This window comes from Poecilia formosa, unplaced genomic scaffold (genome assembly GCF_000485575.1).
Source record: "Poecilia formosa unplaced genomic scaffold, Poecilia_formosa-5.1.2 Scaffold190, whole genome shotgun sequence".
In the NCBI taxonomy this organism is placed as follows: domain Eukaryota; kingdom Metazoa; phylum Chordata; class Actinopteri; order Cyprinodontiformes; family Poeciliidae; genus Poecilia; species Poecilia formosa.
The window spans coordinates 516,932-537,727 of NW_006800129.1; the positions used below are offsets into that span (position 1 = coordinate 516,932).

Sequence of the window (20,796 nt, forward strand, 5' to 3'; positions counted from 1 at the left end):
ATTTGAAAACCCTGTATAATCTTTTCATTTTTCATAATTTCACAATTATGCATTATTTTTTGTTCCAGAAAATAGAAAATCTATTCCAGAAAATCCCAATAAAATATACTGAGGTTTACCAGTGTAATGTGGCAAAATAGGAAAAGGTTCAAGAGGGATAAATACTTTTGCAAAGAGCGAACTGTGTACACACACGCATGCACGCACACACACCTAGAGGTACAAGTAAACACAGATGCAACACCAGAAGACTGAAGTAGCGAGACAGAGAGAGAATGAGAATCAAAGAGCAAACTGAAACACACTGTGAATGATAAAAATTTCACGAAGCCAGTTTGTAGTGGTTGCAATGTCACCAGGGAATTCTCACAATTGTTGACTTCCATGTAGAGAGACAATGAGTTCAGCTTCATTGACTTCTACAGATGCAGTGAAGCACAGTAATTACCATGGCTCAGACAGAGGAGGTGCTACCGCCAAAAACATTCCAAACTACGCCTTCTATCAAAAAAAGGCAGACATAACTTTTTTTTTTTTTTAACTAATCGTAGGAGACGAGTAAAATCCAGAGAAACAAGTCACAGACAACTCTTCAGGTGTGGATAAACAACCATCACAGCGGCAGGAATGTTACAACAGAAACAGGACCACACTGATGGAAAACTATGAAAAAGTGAGAAATGAGAATCCCCAAACAATCTAATCTGTCCTTGAGTGCCCTCCTTCTGCAGCATTGTTCTGTCAGAGCCAGATAAGTTGGGAAGCGCTGCAGCGTGTGAGCAAAGCAGAGAACAGAAAAAAGAAAATCAATGATAAGAGTCTCCACTTGACACAGTAAAGGACTGAAGTTTGTGTGTGTTTGGAGGAGAGGGGAATAACAGCGGGTACAGTACCATTGTTTTATCTCTAAAACAGCTATTGACAAAAGAAAAAAAAAATCATCTGTTCATGTTTGAACAGATATTAGAATTTCACGGAAAGTTGTCACTGTGACTATGTGCCAAGTGACAGAAAAGGAAGTCGATTTCCAAAATTCCAGAATATGTAAATACCTATTCCCTTGATGATGACATGAGAATACCTCATGTACAATTATCCAATCAGTTGTGTAATATTTAACCTTAATGTCCCTCAGACCAAGTCAGTCATCCATGGGATGTTTAATTCATTAAACAGTATCTTAGTTAGCTGAACTGATGGATTTGCAGGAGAAAAGTTTCAGAGAACCTTCAATTTCATTATATCTGGTATCTAAATTAAAGTTAAATATTTAGAAAATCTTTCTACGGCTGCCAGGGGGATTGCGACGGATTTTTTGTGTGCACATTTCCAAGATAAATCTGACTGCAAACATATGAAGAAGAAAATAATTTTCACGTGTCTGTTCCGAGTTCTGCAAGCACCGTAATGTTCTCTGTCCAAACACTCTGCAGTTAAAGCATGCTTCCAAAGTAGATTTTCACACACATGTTCTGAGAACTGAAGGCTGGCTCAACGATGTTACTCAAATTTTACAGCTTCTGGATTGATTATGAACTTTACAGAGTATTGTTGAAGAACTGATGTGTTAAGGAACTAAACCCTGCAACAGTAGGAGCTAATTCACGGAGCTAATAGCAATTAAGCCATGAAAAACAAGGAATACAAAAAACACTGAAAGAGAACTCAGGACAATCACTCATTGATTTATTCCACAAAGTTGGTAATTGCCTTTCAGTTCTTTACTCAGATCAGATAGGCTGCAGTTAATGAACTCATATGCCGCATACCACAAATTTTGATCACTGGGGTTTGGCAGGCCAGAGGTATTTGTATGGTTTACATGGTCTTATCATCTAGAAAAGATCAAAATGACAAGTTTCCATGAAGTCAGAACTCATCCTAGCAACACCCTGCCCTCAAATGCTTAGCTGGCAAATAGTTTATTTTTTACTTTTTTATTACAAAATGTGCAACTGTACATATGTTTTCTGCAGCATTTGTGTGGCATACAACTTTCCCAAATCAACCCATTTTTAAAACGATCAGTAGGAACTAAACTGCCCATGTGTGTCGTTTTCCTACCATCGGATTATGTTGCAATGCCACCAGTGCAATTTAAAATTCCTGAGGATGCTAGCGAGGCATGAGCTGGTGAGAGCATATTATTGTATTATAACCCTCTGGCAAAATACACTGGTTTTACAAGTTTACACAAAAATTTAAAACTAAAGCAAACAAGCTAATTGTCTTGAAAACTGAAAAGCAACAACTGTTCTTGCTGCTGCTAGAATAACTGGTTACATATATGTTCACATTATGTGCAGCATCGGTTTCTTTTCAATTATTTAAACACAATTATTTGTGACAATATTTTTTCAGACACAATGAACTTTTTCTAACATGACTTATCCTTATTTTATTTCCCCTTAAGTTTAAAATGTATGCTTTATGTCTGCATTTTGTGAGACTGAGATTGTTATTAAATGACTTGACTTCATACTATAGTTTCTTAAAATTGGCTTTGGCATTTCAAAATTAGACTTCATAGGTGTGTATTATACAACTGTCTTGTATTTAGCAAAACAAGCCTTTTTTTCTCTCTCAGATTTCTCAGATGCTTTTTTCTGTTTCGCACTATGAATAGAAAACTGATGTCAAATTCTGGTTGATGGATGTTTCTTAAGGAGTTCATATGAGACCAACAACACACAAAGAGATCAGCGTGCAAAGTGTATGTCAATTTATGGCCATGAAAAAGATGATTTCCCAGGCTTCCCTGTTGACATGTAGAAAAAAACACACAAGTACACACGTGAAGAGCTACATGTTCTGATAAGTTGAAGGGACTTCTTTGTTTCTTGGCATTGATTAGTGCTTCAGCTGTGAGGAAAGGACAGCCCAATTTGTCAAAAGTGTGCATGGAGCTAATCACATCAAAAGAACTGCTACCCGGGCTAATATCAGCCCATGAGCAGGACGCCTCATTCATTAGTCTGCATCTGCAGGACAAATCACTTCCATGCTGACAGACAAAAGCAACACACAGGAAAGCAAGATGAGGGAGGAAAACTGGGGGTGCCTCACTCACTGAGATAAACAATAAAAATATCTGACTTGATGAATACAAAATAAGATAACATTTAACCTTCCATTTTCCATGCACTGGTCTACACCAGGAATCTTGTGCTTAGTAAAATGGTGTTGTTTTTCAAACTGCAGCAATCATTTGTGTGAAAAACGGTAAACATCAACAGACAACCTATTTTTTTCTACTGCATAGCTTCATTTGAAGTCTCTAACTTTCTGCTTTGTGAAAATATAATGGAACCGCAACTAACAATTCACGCCAGCTTCATCTGATAATTATTATAAATAATAAATGCTGATAAGAAACTCCATTATGTCAAAACAAAATATTTCGTTCACAAAATATATTTGTCTTCTCCCTTTGCAATTTTCTTACAAACGACTCAATTCATCTTCATTTTGCTCATTGTGTGACAGTGTGCCATGCAGCACAGACGTAATGCATACTACAAATAAAAACACAAATAAGACTAATGAATGCTGAGGAAATACCGACATGTTAATAATAGATATGCATAGAAAGTATGGGATTTAATGAAGAATGCTTGTTTACTTTCTTTGTCATTTGAGTGACATCTGACCACTAAAAATGGACAAATGCAGACACAAATTGCACTTTCAAAGGCATAAATGTACACATATTCTAACTGCCACAATATTATGCACCTATTAAAACACTAATTTGTGATGCTCACCTAGCAATGACAATAGAGCTAAATGCTACACAATGGGAGATGCTGTTTCATCTGCACTTCTTTTTACTTTGCCCCAGAAATGTCCTGATTTTTTTTTTTGTTTGTTTGTTTGTCTCAAGTGTGCCGTTTTGCAATTTGACCAAAAAGTTCTTGGTCATATCTTCCCACAACACACTTTTCCTTGAGTGTGCCACTTCATCTACATACTTGTGTGAAACTGTAAATGACAATTACTCTGACTTCCTTTCAATGTGAGCTTTCTTCTTGTCAGAAGTAATATTTATTTTGCAGAGGGAAATTTTTCACCACCCGAGTTGTGGATATACACAGCTGTTCTGGAGTAAACATCAGTCTTTATGGCTACTTCTGCAGTTTTTGCTCCCCCTTGCTTGGGTGGTCAGTTTAGGTGGATAGTTACGTAGTGATTCTTTCAGTTGTGTCATGGTTTCATCCAGTTTTCAATGACAGTTTGTGTTATGCTCCATTAAGTGTTTAAAGCTTTGGGTATTGTTTTATAATTTTACTCTGCTTCATTTCAGGCCCAGAAAAAGTTTTATTTTTGCTAACTATGTGATTTCATCCATTAAAATGTAGGAGTACTTTGGCAACACCCTGTGATTTTGCATTTGCAACCGTTTTCACACATACAGGGATGCTATAACGGATTTAAACAAAAACCAAAAAAAGCACATTTCTAACCTACTCTATTAAAGTACACCCCTGAATGATCAACTAAACAGTTGTTTAATTTACCAAATTATGAGTACGTTTTATATAAATTTAGCCAAGGGATAATGAGAAATGGCACACTTCTCTAATGAGATGAAAATGAAGACTACAGCGACCAATCAACTCATTAACATCGGAAAAAGAATCAACAAGTCCATCTGGTAAGAAACGAGCAGAGTGAAGACCATAACTGAAGAGTCAATAAGCTTTCATAGCACTGATGTCTGACCAGCTGTAAATCAATGGGGCAGGAGCTTCTTGTGTGCACATGCAGAGATAGGCTGCTAAAGATAAGATGCACTGACTTCTTAACCATCTCTCTTAGCTGCAGGGGATTCTGCTTCTCTGTTCTCTCCCAGGCTTTGAAGCTCTAATGCCTCTGATCCGTCAAATATCTCCTGCCTCACATGCTGTCCAATGCACATCTACTCACGAGAAAGATGATGTGACAACACTGCAGCCAGCAAAGGGTGGTAAAGGTGGCTATAGGCCTGTCTCCAGTCCTAATGCAGGTTCATTAACAACTTGGTTCTGATGTGACACTTTAATGGTAGCTGGCAGCAGTGCAAAGATGTGGCAGCCACAGCAATCTAAAGCTTTTACACGTTCAAACAACAGAAATCAGATGTTACACAGTGGGGTGTGCTGGCAATTTCCAACTTTTTTATTACCACTAGATGTGACTATGAGGCCATCCACTGCTTAATCTAATGAAAGGGACCGCTATATGTTAAATGCGAAAGAATACCAGTGCTGAGAGTCCAGGGGTCAAAGATGTAGTTGGGGGCTGGAGGTCCATAAGCAGTGGTCCGCAAATGCACTCAGTGAAGTCACCCAAACGATTTTTTTTTTCCTGTACTGCCCTCTCTTTATTCAAGTCTTTCCTTCTAACCCCCTACCCTACCACAGCCCGAGGGTGTCTGCCTGGGAGGCACGTCAGCATGCATCTCCCTACTGTCTGACTCTTTGCCACTGTGGCAAATCAATTCTTAATAAACCATCTGAAGGCTTCCTCTGCTATACCTTTCATTTCCCCTCCTCAAAGCTGCAGGGCAAATTAGCCTGCCAAGTGGATGATAGGGAGCAAGCAGCAGAAGAAAGCAACAGAGGGGGGATGGAGGGGAAAGAAAACAACCCAACACCTACAATTAAATTAACAAATCACTGTTCTTAATTAATCTGGGAAATGCAAGCAGAACTGTGGGTTTGAGACGTGACTGACATGGCTCTAGTGCTGCTTGCATCTGCTTATGTTTGTGCTGTTGGGGCGGAAAAGCTGAGAACTAGAGGAGGAAAGGCAGATGAAAGCTTAATAAAAACTCTCCGCAGAGCCCCCTGAGCAGAATGGTGAAGCTGTTACTTAGACCTTCCCCCCCCCCCCCCACTACCACCAGCACCACCATCCACAATACATTTCTTTGGTTTCCTCTTCCTCCCACTTCCTTATATCCCTGTAATTCCTCCCTTACTGAGCTTTTTACCATCTCTTCCAACTCCACCAATCTCTTCACTCTTTCTTACAACTCCATACTCCTCTTTTCACCCTGTACCCTTGCTAGTTTTGTACCTTGCATTTTCTAATGAGTTGTGGCACTGACAGCTGGATTAGAACACTGCCTTGTAATCCTTTTTATTTGACTGTTTAGAATAATCAGATGCACCAGACCAAATGCTTGCCTCCTCCGTCGAGGGGCAACTTTCCATATATGCCCATGTTTGACTCAGTAAGAGCACATTTAAAACTGTGCGACTGTGACTAAAAATTTCTAAAGCCCGGTTGATAGAAGGGCAACAAAGAGCTCATTATCTCCACCGTGCAGAAGCTTCCAAGATGCCTATGATTACAAAAAGCCAAAAATACTTCACAACAAACGTTCTGAAAACAAAGTCTTTCAATTCACATGCAAGCTTTAAGTCAAGAAAGTAGTCCCTCATCCTTTTTCTAGTGAGCAAACATTTTCTTCTCTCAAGCTCGCCTGGTCCTCTAGCGCTTGCACTCCTCTAACATTTCTCCTCCTTCCCATCTCTCGTTCCCCACCCCCACTCACACTCCCTTGCAAGAGCTTGTTCCCTCTGTGGCCACAGGATTCGCTTTGTTCTGATCATTCTCCGAGCCAGGCAACTTATCTGCTTTTCTATATTCTAGCAGGCCCAGAGGAGGAAAACGGACCCTTTTATTAGCCTCACTCTTTGCCTCGTCCTCTGATCTGCTGAAAAAGACAATAGTCAGATAAGGAGAAGGAGAAGAAAGAAGATCTGGCCAGTGTGCTTTTCAAAGTGCTGTTGGGGCCCCTCCCTAGGGTTCGCACGGCTAGCTTGCAATTCATGATGGTTTTACAAAAAGTATCACAGGACTATGCAAGCCTTAAAAAAACAGAGACATGCTGCATTAGCTAATAAACCTATACAGTTCACGGCTGAATATTTTCACATAATAGTTTTGTAAAACAAAAACACATACCTTCACTTCCTCACAGCAGTCATCCACTGTTTTTCAGAAAGTGGTCATTTGGCCTTCATGTTTAAATACATTTATATAATTCCAGGTTTTAGAAAGGCAAGCTCAAGGTCCATTGTTGAATGCAATAAAACTTACTCTCACATTACTGAGACTGAGGAAATCCAAATAACCAGGGAACACAAAGAAATGTAGCGGCCACCACTGTGCTACTCCGGTGTTTTTAAATTCAAAGATATTCATCCTGTAACTCACAAAATCACATTTAACATGCACCACTGTATTTATGATTTCATAAAACAACACTATTTATGAAGATCAAGAACCAGTCTGAATACAACTTCTTATTTCCATACCGTTAATATGGTATTCTGGTTTAGTAGCAGCACGTTTTCCCTAAAGGGCCACGTCGCTTTGTGAATGAAGTCATTCATTCTAGAGCAGATATTTTTGGATTTATTCTAGTTATCTTTATCAAATCATATGAAATAGTTTGGAGTGGGACCAATTTAGAACCTTGGACAGAAAAAGACCGTTTGTCCATCTCCTATTCTAAATCATTGAACTCACGGGTTGTCTAAAAAGTCTTCACAGAACCAACTCTCCTTGGGTAAAGTTCAGTGATCTACTCTATTGCAGTAAACTTAAGCGTGCTTTGTCCAATGGGTTTTAAATGGTTAAAAAAAAAAAGTCATCGCTCCTGCCTCTACCACAAGTTCGGAAGCCATCATTCCACAAAAGTCAACTATTAAGTGCTATGCTTGGTATCTTCAGGGTATAATACCCCTGGGTTGACTTCTGCTGGCACAGAAAGGGTATTACAGGTACTGACTAAAATCCATTTTCACCAACAGAGGAAAAATTAGTTTAAAAATATTTCGAGGTGTGTCGTCAGGGCCTGAGAGCCAAAGCAATTGTTCTTATTTGAATTTGAGGCACACAAAACTAAAGTGTCACTTCACTGTTAAAGACCACAGAGTCCAGCACTCCCATCTTCCTTGTGGGTTAATTTTTCTTTTGTTTACTTATGTTTTCACTCATGACCTTTTTTTCTTGTTTTGTTCTGTTCAGTAGTTATTTAGAGAGAGTTTTGTTTTGGAAGGGTTTACTGCCAGTGCAGCAGTTTGGGATCTATGGACCTGAACCACCTGTTGTGTTTGAACACCAGGTTTCCTTCCTCAGTTTCAGTTCATTCAACCACATTAAGTGATAAGATCAGATCATCTTTGTCATTTTATCTTGCTTCCAGCCTCCATTTGTTCCACGTTCGGTTTTTTTTTTCCTTCACTTCTGTCGATCTTTCTTTGTGATACCCAGCTGCTTGCAAATCTGATGGAAGCTTGCTCCTCCAGAAAAAAGTTGGACTGCGTATAAGAACTCTGTGCCAACCTGCTTGCAAGCTTCACTCAAAATGATCAAGACTCATTGTGTGAACTCACAAGTTACCCACCTGGCTTCTGCTTTAATTGCTGTAAGAACTACCTGCAAGAAGCCTCTATGAACTTACCCTCTGTTGTAAATAAACAAAATCTGGAAATATTCCTAACACCGAGTTAATGCTTTGGTCTTTCAGTCTCTGTGAAATCATAAAAGACCAATCTGGCCAGCCAACAGACTTTGACAAAAAACAAGTAAAAAAAAAAAATACTCCACTTATTTACAGAAAAAAAATGGTCCATTATGCGAAAACTGGCACAGCTGTTTCCTTTTCTCTCTTTATTTTTTCACAAACTAACATCCCGCTCCTGGCAGCGAAGGTCTCCAATGCCCCAACCCAAATTCATAAAGGAGCTCTAAATCCCGTCAGTGAGCTCCACTGAAGGAATATTGTTTTAAGTCTCCATGGTGTTCAGCCATGGACCTCACTGGTACTCTTCTGATTTCTCTAAAATCTCCTACCGGGCGTTTCTTCACAAAGACCCGGCATTAGGTTGGGCAAACTGGAAGAATTAGGTTTTGCTGTTGTAAATGGTTTCACAATTAAAAGAAATACTGAAATTAACACTTTCAGAACTAATTGCGGCACAGCAGACATCCAGTTGAGAAGTCTGTTTTCCTAGTCTCCATGAGAAAATGATGAATTGCTTCCCTTAGATTTTTTTTATATGTGTAGCAGGTTTCTGTGCACAAATATTACTTGATTTTACTAAACAGCACATGTTCCTCTGACACAGACTTGAATTTTTTTCCATTTTAATTTTGTAGCATGAATTTTAGCACATAGATCCCTGTAGGGTTGCACGGTATTAGAAAATGTTTTTTTGCAGTGGTACTGCCAAGTACTGCAATCATGATGTTATGATTTATTCAGTGAAACAATGTGAAGTAGTTATTTACAGTTTTCTGTTGCTATAATGATCACCATTTCATAAATTCTACTGCTCTAGTGCCCTGATGTGTTTAGTAATAAGCCAAGGAATTATATAACTTCAGTATATGAACAAACTATTATACCGTTGCTGTCACCCTGTTAAACATAAAGAACCTAAGCAAAATCAGCTGCCAACTAGAATCTACTGAAATGACCGGCCAGTCACTCACTCAAAAAAATCTAATCTTTCCAATCACCAAATGTACTATGTGCAAGTGTCACCAGGTCTTACTGGCAATATCACTTTTCAAATGTGATAACCTTTAGTTGGTAAGGAAGATCTATCCATCCATCCATTATCTTCTGCTTATCCAGGGTTCAGGTTGAGAGCGCAGTAGCGTACAGACAGGCTCAGTCTCCCCTCTCCTCTGCCACTTGGACCAGCTCCTCTTGGAGAACCCCAAGTCTCCCCAGGTCAGTCGAGAAACATCGTCCCTCCAGCGTGACATTTGAGTCCCCTACCAGTGGGATGTGCCTGGAGCACCTAACCAGAGAGGCATCTAACCAGATGCCTGAACCACCTCCACTGGCTCCTTTCGATGTGGAGGAGCCGTGGCTCTACACTAAGACCCTCAGTGTGAAAAGATAAAGGAGACTCAAAGATAATTTCAGTATCTGAAAGGAGTTTTTTAAAAAAAGACATCAGAAGAAGCTGAGATATTCGGAAAAGTGACTGCTGTACATTCAGGGTCCAACCGCAACACTGTTTGGTCTTTACTGAGGGAGTCTGCCATTTTAGTAACGTCAGGCCACAACACTAGCCGAACCATGCTAGAGTCAAAATGTGAACTCACTCATTTTTTCTTCCTTTATAGTCATAAAACCCTGGTGTTTTTTCACTCTCCTTAAAACTCATTAGATGGAAAACCTTTTACCAAGTAAATTTGACAGAACTGTATTATAAATACTAGAATGTAGTTAATAGAATTTGAATTTACCTGTAATGATTAGATTGATTAAATTATATATTTCTGTGTATAACTTAGATTACTGTTTTGTAAAGTGCCTTGGTGTTATATTTGTTGTCAGCAGGAGCTGTATAACTAAACCGACTTAAATGTTGAAACAATCATACACATGGCATGGCGTAACCACTTAATATAAATATTTAATTGCTGCTGACAACTGTTTGTAAGGGTGCCCTGTTCGGAGGACCTTCAGTTCCCCTTTATTAGTGTTTCACGTGTTGAATAGCGCAGGGCGAGACACCATGGGACCCAACATTGTCTTCTCATTAATTAACATTAGTGACACTCTGCTTTTTAAACCCCCTACTCCTCTATATGCGTCTCCCTCAGTCTCTTGTGTCCTTCTTGAGCTTCCTTGTACAGAGACAATAATTTGACTGTGTGGTGAACTTAAGAACTAAACAGGCGAACATTCACAAAGGAGTTCAGGACACAATTAGTGATTACCAGACAGCTATGTCTTCTGAGGGCTTCCATCCTTCTTTTCATGCTCCCTTAACAAAGACAAGGGAGCTTCAAGCAAAGGGAATAGCATATGAGGCTGTAATGCTCCTGAATCTTTCCTGCCCACAGACGGATCGCACACTTCTACTGTTGATTAGGAAAGTATGAGAAATGGACAGAAGTTTCATTAATTAAATATAATGATCAGATTTTAGTCTGGAAACTATAAAGAGCAAAGAGATAATGGAGGGCTGGGTTGGAGGTGAGAATACTCAACCATATTTCATTAATTTTTCACACCACTGTTATGAGGCACTTTTAATGACAATGGCTGCAAATGAGATTTTCACTGTGTCTCTTTTTATTATGTTTTTGCTATAAGAAAACGGAGTAAAGTATTTTTTTTTTACAAGAGAAATGTCCGCAGCAAGCTCAGATCTATTTAATTTGCCCTGCAAAACAAAAGAGAAAGAGAAACAATGACGCATATAAAACCTATAGCTACAAGACACTGTTACTTTTGTCCCTTTATCCAGCATCGTTTGTCTTTATTAGATATGACACACAAACAAAACTAAAGGTAATGCAGTTGCAATATCAAAATCACTTTGATTTTAGTTGTAACTGATGCTATATTTAAAACTGTGCCACAGAAACATTATTAAATCAGTAACTACCCATACTACAGTTACTGTTTTCAGACCTAAGGTTTACTAAAATAATGGTCAGTGAGTCAGTATTTCTGGTTTTATACCATCATTCTGCATTTTCTTACGTTACAAGTACAATGCAACTACAAACCTCACAAACATTTTCAAGATGAAGGATAAAGAGAATGACATGGTGAGTCAAGAAGTGTACAAAAATCCAAAAAATGTGGTGTGCATTTATGTTCAAAGTGTAATTTTCGTCTCCTCCTGGCACAGAAAAATTTTTTGCAGAGGAATTTGTGAACAAACAGTATGATCACAGGTGTTCAAAAACATAATTCAGTTCTTGCAACATCTCACTGAATATTGTACAATCTAGTATTCTGTGAACCACGCAGACTCTACACTCGCTTTCCACGGACAGTTGAGATTTCACAGTTGAGCGTACCAATTGCCTACATTTCTTAAGACAGATTTCCTCATTTCCAATAATCCAAATGGATACTAGCAAATTTAATGAGCTCATCTGGCACAAAGCCTTGTTTCTTCTCCACCAGGGCAGCAGTCACACAACTGTCAGTGCTGCACAGAGAGCGGCAGTCACGCTCCTTGTGTCTGGTTGCTCCGACTCTCAACGTTCACTCAACAGAACTCAGCATCATCAGCTAGGTGTTGCAAACTAAACAGTTCGATGTAAAAACTAACCCTTTGTGCAAAAAGCCAATACTGCCTATTCCTGTGAACACTCACAGTGAAACATGGTGGTGCTGCTGCTTTAGGGAAGTTTTTCTTCAGCAGGGATTTTAAACCTGGTTGATGCAACCATGGATGAAGCTAAAAAAAAATGCGGTTCTGGAAGAAAATCTCTGAGATATTGCAAAATACTGCACGATAATGTAGTATTTTGCAGGCAGTGTCGAAGAAGCTGGGGACAACAACCTCAATACTAAAGAATTAGCATTAGCATCAATGCATACAATTAGCATTTTCCACTAAAGATAACGGAGTCTTTCCTGATTTCTTCAAAACTCATGAGAGAAAAAGGACATCTTTCCGTCTACTCTAATCACTGCGTTATCTTCTGACAGTAATCAAGCTAATATACATAGCATATAACTGCAAAGTCAAAGCAAAGTGAGGCGGTTTTAAAGACCGAATGGATTGTTATTTGGGAACAATCCATGCCTAACGTTTTCAAGCAGAAGAGTGGTTACAAGAGCACATTTTTTTGAAGTTGCTTACTACGAACAATCAATGCACCAAACTACATGCAAGTAAATCCCATCAGCTCCTATGCAGCACTAGTCTACCAACAGAACAGAGAGGAAAACCTGTTGTTATTGTTTAATGTATGTGTATTTGTGCTTGTAAGATAAAGGGCATATGAGAGAGTGCTAATATTGCCCCCTCGTCATCCTACAGCTGTCAAAACCTACACCGACCATCTGTCCATTGAAGAGCTGGAGTCCAGACAAAATATTTAATAGGGTTTAATGTCTTCAGGAGGGCCATAACCTTCGTCCCGTAGAACCTCGGAAGGCTCATCACGCTGAGGCAGGAGGTCTCTTAATGTACCGAGCAGATGACAAGTACGCAGCGTTCACACAAGCAGCTGAGTAATCTAATCTGCAGGAAGTGTCCAACATTATTCATTTGCTCTCCTTCTACCTTCTGCACCATTTTTATTTGCCATTCATCTTCAAATTCAGTGAAAATAATGGTTTCCACCTGATTTTTCGTCCTGCATTCTTAACTTTGTGGTGACTGGCTTACAAAAGTCTGCACAATATCCGTTTTTCTAGACAACTACGTCACTGTGCATTATGCTTTCAGTTAGAAAAGGCTCACAGGGACGCGGCTGTCCGATCCTAGCAATATTAATCAAGTGTACTGTTGCAGTCGTAGTCCCTCCATGTTTCTCTGTCTCATTTATCACATAAACCACTTATGAATTGCCCCTAAAATGTAAAGAAAACCTCCACCATGTGGCCAAATCATCAATACTGGCCTAGCTAGAAAGTCATCAGAAATTCCGAAAGTCAACTGCACACATATATACAGCATATAATACATGAGGTTATAGCTACAGTTCCCTCAGGCAAGATTAGCCTTTGGCCTAAAAATCACTAACCAGCACCTCAGTAAGTCTCTAGAGTTGTCTCTGGCATGCAAGATACAACGGGAGCCTGCCAGATATATTGCTTTGATTAATAATCAGTGAAAGCAGATGTGGCTGCTCTTGTGTCAAAGACAACATATTCTTATAAAAACAAGACCTAAATCATGTAATGGCTCAAACAGATGGCTTGAAGATGGATTTGCATTGCTTTTTTTTTTTTTTTTTTTTTTTGCTTCATAGCCGAGTTTAAACTTTTCATGGGGTTCGGTTGCAGAGAATTGCTTTTGCAAATCGAGGGAGACAGTCTTTCCCTCAAAAAAATTACAAAAGAAGTTAGACGCAATGATCCAAAAATAGAAAGACAAAAGTGAAAACAATGTAAATTATTTAGGCAGATGCAGGAACTTGGCAGAGAAGGCTGTGTTCCAACAATGTCAAATCTCCATTAGGAGCCCCTATCTGGTATCGACCCAGAAAACACTGCAGGCTATGTGTCATGAGATTTGGGGCAAGAGGTAAACAGGAAATCAAAAACAATCTAATTCAGTTTGAGGGTGGAGGGAAAGAGAAAGCTGATGTATTGCCCATCCCTATGGAGGATGTGAAAAGAAATGGCTTCTTTTATTCTGGTTCCCATGAGTCATCCATTCCGGCAGACTTTAGTCCCCACATTATCAGCATCACCACTCTGAACCACTGAAAAATGACAGCTCTGGTTTTCAGAAGAAGGGGAGTTTTCTTTCTGTGCTTGACCCCGAAGCAAAAGATCCCGTAATTGTATACTTTCAAATTATCTGCTTTTAGGTTTGAAGAAGAAAAAGGTTGTTCAGAATGCAAAGCCAACAGTTGGCTATTAGCATCACTATTAGATTGTGAAAAATCACCTAAAGTTTTATTGGAAAGTTTGAATTTGCCAAGGTTTTCTAGATGTCTACTGAGAAAAAGGATTTTGAAAATCTTATGCTGGTGATAAAACAAGAACAACTCAAAAACAGTAATATTTTAAAACATAACCATACCGAGACCATTTTTACAGATAACGTAACATGGATTTATTTTATTTTTTTTACACTGTAGTGTTATTTTTAACACAAAAATAAAGGGGAAAGAAGGAGCTTAAAAAGCAAAAGCAGTTGGAAAATTACCCAGAAAATCCCACAAAACCAAAATCCCGTATGCAAAGTTACTTTAAAATAAAGTACGACTGAAGATTGTTTTTAGATTTCAGCGTTTAACTACTTGTTTCCACTTCTGTTCCTTATCTCATTAACTCTTTCTCACACAGAACTGTTCAACTTTTGCACTTAATAGCTGGAAATGCTAATAGTAGTTAGCTTTTAATGTAGGACAGCATATAGCATATCCTACTAATTTTCCAATTTGAAACTGGAAGTTTAGGTCGAGTACAGTCTCACACTCCCAATCTGCTTTTCAACTTCAGTGGTGTGTAAGTAGTCACTTGTGTGATCTTCACCCGTCTTCTGCTTTACTTTTTAATGGGAGTTCTCAGAATATTCTCCACTACAATACTCTTTTTTTTAGGGTTACTTCATGCGCATTAGCTCTTGCCATATTCTGCTCAGTTCTCTGGATTTACTGCTTTATAAATTTCATCCTTTCTAATTAGTTCTTTACTTTGTTCTTCTGTTCATTGTTTGTACATTTGAATTATTTCTTAGATCATTGTCGGGCTTTTGAGTTGTAGTTCAGTTCCCTCTGTTAATTAGTCTCCATCCCTCAGTTTCCTGCTTTCTCCCAGCTACAGGTGTACCACATTTCCTCTGATTAGTGCATTCGGTTCCTTTGTCATTTCCACCTCTGCCTTTACATACAAGGTCACTGGTTGTCATTGTTCCCTGCTGGATTCTTCTTTTACCTTCTCCATTCGCTACCTGTGGTCCACAACCAGCTCTCTCTGCAGTTTTCCTGTAATTCCTCTTACTTTATTAATGTACTCTGTTTCGACCAAAGTTTTGCTCTGCATTTGGCTCATTTCCTAAACCAATCTCCATCAACTTCACTATATGGAGAGACGTGGGGGAATTCTTTAATATAAATAGGAAACAAAGGAGCTAGAGGAACTGATCATAGTCAATATTCTCAAGACAATTTTCAACAACATTATTATATCACACATTTTCCTTATATTGTGCAGCATCTACTAGCCAAGTCTGACAAAAGCGACTTGCATCATATTTTGAGAATCTTGAATTTAAGAGTACAAAACACTTTTTATATATTTTATTCTTGCACTAGAAAATAAAAAAAATGCAGTATATCAAAACACACTGGTTTCAATAAAGTTGCAACATAATGTAGAATAACAATCCTACTCAAAAAGGCAAAAAATACATATAAATGACAACAAATGCAAGGTTAGCAGAATGGACTCAGTGAGCACAAAGCATCATCCACAGACAAAACTGTTCACAGGAACACAAGCACACAACACATGAAGTAGCTCTGTTTGTACGGTGCTTTGGCAACAACTATGGCATATGATGCAGATGTTTTGTTACTTATTTTTAACATGAAAAGGTGTGTATAACTGTTTAGACATCCAGTAATGTGATATTAGACCTGAATACATAGTACCGAGTGTGGCAGGTGTTCTGTTCACTTCTTCTGTTCAGCCTGCAGTAATTGTTAGTTTGCATTAAAGGAGCTTCCATACGTCTGTTCTTGCCGGTGACAAACATTCGTACCGTCATTGTAAAACTCTGTGCATTCACTTTCAATTCTCCAGTTATAAACATCGGAACAAAAACAACAGCTGATGCCTACAGGTTTCTAAGAACCATACAAACAGAGACCGGCAAAAGCATTCCAGCCTGGCCCAAATGTAGAAGTAATGCGTTAAAAGCAAAATACATCCTACAGCTCACCTGCGATTTGGGAAGTTAAGCATCAACTAAATAAAAAGCTCTCAGGAAGGTGATCTTCAACAAGTATGTGCTTCTCTAGGGCACTTTGGAGTGCAGAGGTTCTCAGAGTGTCGTTAAGACAACACTTAGAAGAGGAGGCATCAGCTGTTTATTTACACAGTCAATTGTTGCTGCTCATAAATCTGAGTTAGGAGGAAAACTTTGCTTCCAATTCAAAGTGAGGTTCATTCTTATGCAATGGCAACGATCAAAGTCGAAATGCTAGGATCTAAAAAAAAAACTACATTAATAGACTGAATAAATATTGCTTGTTTGAAAGACCGCGACCATTACCATTACTAACAACCGACAGACAAAGACGTCCACTGAAGCTTCCTCATACTTAAAATCTATTACAGAGCTAAGTTGAAGAATTTGTTGTTTACCTGGAGGCTAGATAAGAAATGCATCATCGAGGGTTTTTTCAAAGGAGGAGAACAGAAAATGTTATGTTTTGAATATGTGCAGGTTTGTGTGTATATACGAATACGTGCAAGATTCTGAGGATATTCTATAAATTTGAAGTGGAGAGTGCTGTTTTCTTTATGTGTGTGCAGAATCTGAGCTACTCGCACAAAGAAGCTGAAAGAACTGATAACGAACACCAGCTCTGTGCTTCGGACGACCCCAGAGCCCCTGCAGCTGATCGCAGAAGCGAACACGCTCCCCAAGCTGCTTAGTATAATGTACAACTTTGCAATCGTCTACGCAACGTGGGAATAATACAAGAGAGCGTTTACAGCCGACGGATTCTCTGACTCCTGAACAGAAAGGATTTGTGCTATTACTGCCCACAATTTTGCCAAATTCATCACATTTTTATTTAGTTTGATATTTGGCAAAATGGTATTTCCTTTGTTAGTTTTAACTATACAGTTGAGTTTAGCTGTTACTCTGTTTTTCCCCAATAATTTAAAATAAAAGTAATTTCTCTTGAAGAGTAATGAAATGCCGTAAGAAGTCATTAAAATTCCCTGTAAACACTGCAGATTATTAATCTATACTTGGCAACCTCACAATGGAAAAAAAAAAAACTATTATAAAATAAAGCAAAACGTAATTTTATGCAAAAGCAGGCTATGTGTTATATAATAAAAAATATTTTAGAGATAATGTCTACTGGCTGTGCAAAAGGATGAAGAGCAGTACGAGCCTCCCAGATTATCTTTAACATAAAATGTTCTCTCTATGGAAATGCAAATAATCATTTCAGTTGGTAATCTCATTTGACATGAGTTTTCTTGTGAAAACTCATGACTCATGTCACTGTAGAGCAGCATTAAACCTTTAATTCTGCAATTATCAATAACTCAGATTCCTTAAATATAGAGTAACATTTTATTTGGTTAATTTTGATTTCCAATTCAAATAAAAATATATATTTAATCAGAAAAGAAGACTCGTGACCTTCTTCTCTTTGGCTCAGCTAAGACTTTTCTGGCTTTTTTCCTTTGGTACAAAAAAGACTTTTAAGAAAATGAATCTGAAGTCCAGCTACGTCTCTGTGTGGTGGCTCTTTAAACACTGACTACAGTCATACTGCACGAACATTGTAAATCTCCTACAAACTCATGAATAGGTTTGGCTTCATAATCTCTTCAAGGCTGCGTTTTGGCGTTGCTTGTAAATCCTTTATACCAGAGTTTTTTTTTTTCTTCCACTCAACTTTCTCTTAAGTTCATCTTAATACAGCATGATTGTGTAGGCTATAGCAGAACCACAGTAAAACTATAAAATTATTTTAAAAATCTATATTAAACATGAAATATGACAAATGTGAAGAAAATTTGTGAAATGTAACATCGTACGTGTGATGATTCCATATTTCACTTTTGAATAGAATATCCGAAATAAATGCATTTTCCTAGTTTCTTGATCTGAATCCGTATATTGAAACAGCACAGACTACTTGAGTAGATAACTCAAGCTCCATTTAACAGGCTCCACTGAAGAGTGAAAAGTTTCTGAGCACTTTTGAAAAGGTGCCAGACAGTTAAAAAAAAAAAACTGTTTTAGACTCGTCTAAATTAGCACTATTGTTCACTTGAAAGAGGATTAATACAAAACAGCATTGTGAGAAACTTTTCAAAATTGCTCATTAGGGAGTTGACCTTGCAAATGATCAGTGAGCAGAGTAGAGCGGCATTGAAATAGAAGATAAAACACAACAATGAAAGGGGGAGGCTGTTCTTTCCGAGAAAAAAAGATATATATATAGTGCATGGAAATTTGACTTTGCAACAATGGCTCTGTAGACTTACGGTATTTGCCGAAGGTAGCCAGTATTTTTATGTTTTTAGGTAAATCAGGCACATCAGAGTGAAACATTACACTGTCCTCCTTTCTGCTGACCTCCTGTCTAGACCAGGCCAAGCTACCCATCATGACCAAGGTCCTAGTTCTGTCCTTTCCATTATTACCCCTCGTGGCTAACATGAATATATTTATGTTTGTGCACGGGTGTGTGTGCAAGAGTGGGGTGTCATCAGTCCTTCCCTCATCTGACGGTTTTGGGTTAAACAACGTTATTATTAAAGCCTTTGCGGAGCCACTTCCTGCTTTACTACAGTGACACCCCTCTCGTGTATGAATCAAAACGCCTAAGCTCTGTAAATCACACAGAAAGTCTGGCTATTTCATAGGCTGAATGTGTGGGTGCGTGTCCACAGCATCTGTGCTCTCAGACACAAATGAAGATGACAGTGCAGCTGTGAGGCTGCGAGGAATGGAACTTTTCAAGCAGAAGGGACAAAACAAATGAAAAATGCTAAGCAAAAAAAAAAAAAAAAAATCCGTTTTAGTTGTGATGTAAAGAAACATTGTCGGTAATATTTAGCTATTTTCAAAACAACAGTGCAAACATTTGCAAAAAGAAGAGAAAAAAAAACATCACGAAGACAGAGGAACACTGCAGTCAGGTCAGGGATAACTTTGCAAATAAGTTTAAAGTAGAGTTAAGTTATAAAACAATATCCTAAGCTTTGAACATCTCACAAATCAGTTTTAAGACATCCTCCAAACATGGAGAGAGAGTGGCACAGCAGCAAATCTACCAAGACATGGCAGTTCGATAAACTGACAGGTGGGGAAAAGACGACATCAATCAGATAAGCCATATTCAGAGTTCATGTGGAAGAATCTGTCAACAGTAAAACTATGAGGACTGCACTCTAGAAATCTGTCCTCAGTAGAAAAGAGGCAAAATGACAAATACAGTTAAAGGAAGAAACCAAAAACAAACTTTGATACATATCACTCTGACCACCGCCACAGTGAAAAGTGGCAGCCTTATGCTGTGGGAAGCATCTCCTCTGCACGGACAAGGGCTGGGATGAAGGTCAATATATCGCATTTTTGGAAGTTAAACTGATCAGAGGCAGGAAAAGAATTAAGACTCCTCCCAGAAGGATAATGACTATAAACATAGATCCAGAGCTACAAAAGATCAGCAGACAATTACTTTAGATCAAATCCTATTCATTGAATAAAACATCCCAGTCAAATGCTAGACCTAAATTCTAATGGGAATTTGTGGCAAAACCTCTCCATTTAATTTACCTGGGGCTGAGATAAAGAGCGGACAAACATGTTAGTATCTATGTAAATCTGGAAGACACGTGCCCCAAACGTTCTCCAAATTATTGATTCGGAGGGATGAAAACGGATACATGTCACACTTGTATTTTATCTGTAAAACCTTGGGGAAAACGTAATTTCTTTATCCGTTTTCTTCAGCTGCAGATTTAAGCGTTACTATGTGTTGGCACACACCGAAAACTCTTTTCTTTTTGGTATTCTGTTACAACATATAGAGAAGTCCAGACGGGTGATAAATACTTTTGTAAGACAATATACTACAACTCACAAGAGGTTCAGACTTGAAACTGCCTTTTAGTGTGACTTACACTCTGTACTTTCTGTGCAGCTACACACAGGAACCTGAAAATAAGCATGTTAGGCCTACCAAAGATTAGTTTATGTGTGAAGGCAGATAGTGTGACAATTTCATCTCCCGGAGACCAAACTAGATAAATAATGCTTGCTGGAATAAACGACTCCTGTGCAGCAGGGATAGCTCATTCTGTGACTATTTGTGATTGTGTTGACACCCCCTGCTGGGCTGAAGACATCACTACCGCACTTAGAGCAAGCCCACTGCAAGTGACAACATCCCGCATCCAATCCCACACCCAGCCAGGATGCAATAAGCTGAAGTTAATGAAACACTAAAATAAGCGATGATACCTCCACCACTATAATGTCACAACAAACAAACACATGTAAGGACACGTTCAACAAAGTAATGCAAAAAATATATTGCAATTCACCGAGACTGACTGTACAGCCTGGCAACGGAAAAATATTCAGC

At 38.6% G+C, this 20,796-nt stretch overlaps 1 protein-coding gene across 1 annotated transcript in view; it reads right to left on the reverse strand.

The window, feature by feature from the left end:
• Positions 1–20,796, reverse strand: part of LOC103147793 (cadherin-4) — a 253,551-nt gene that overhangs the window by 229,762 nt on the left and 2,993 nt on the right. The window lies entirely within an intron of this gene.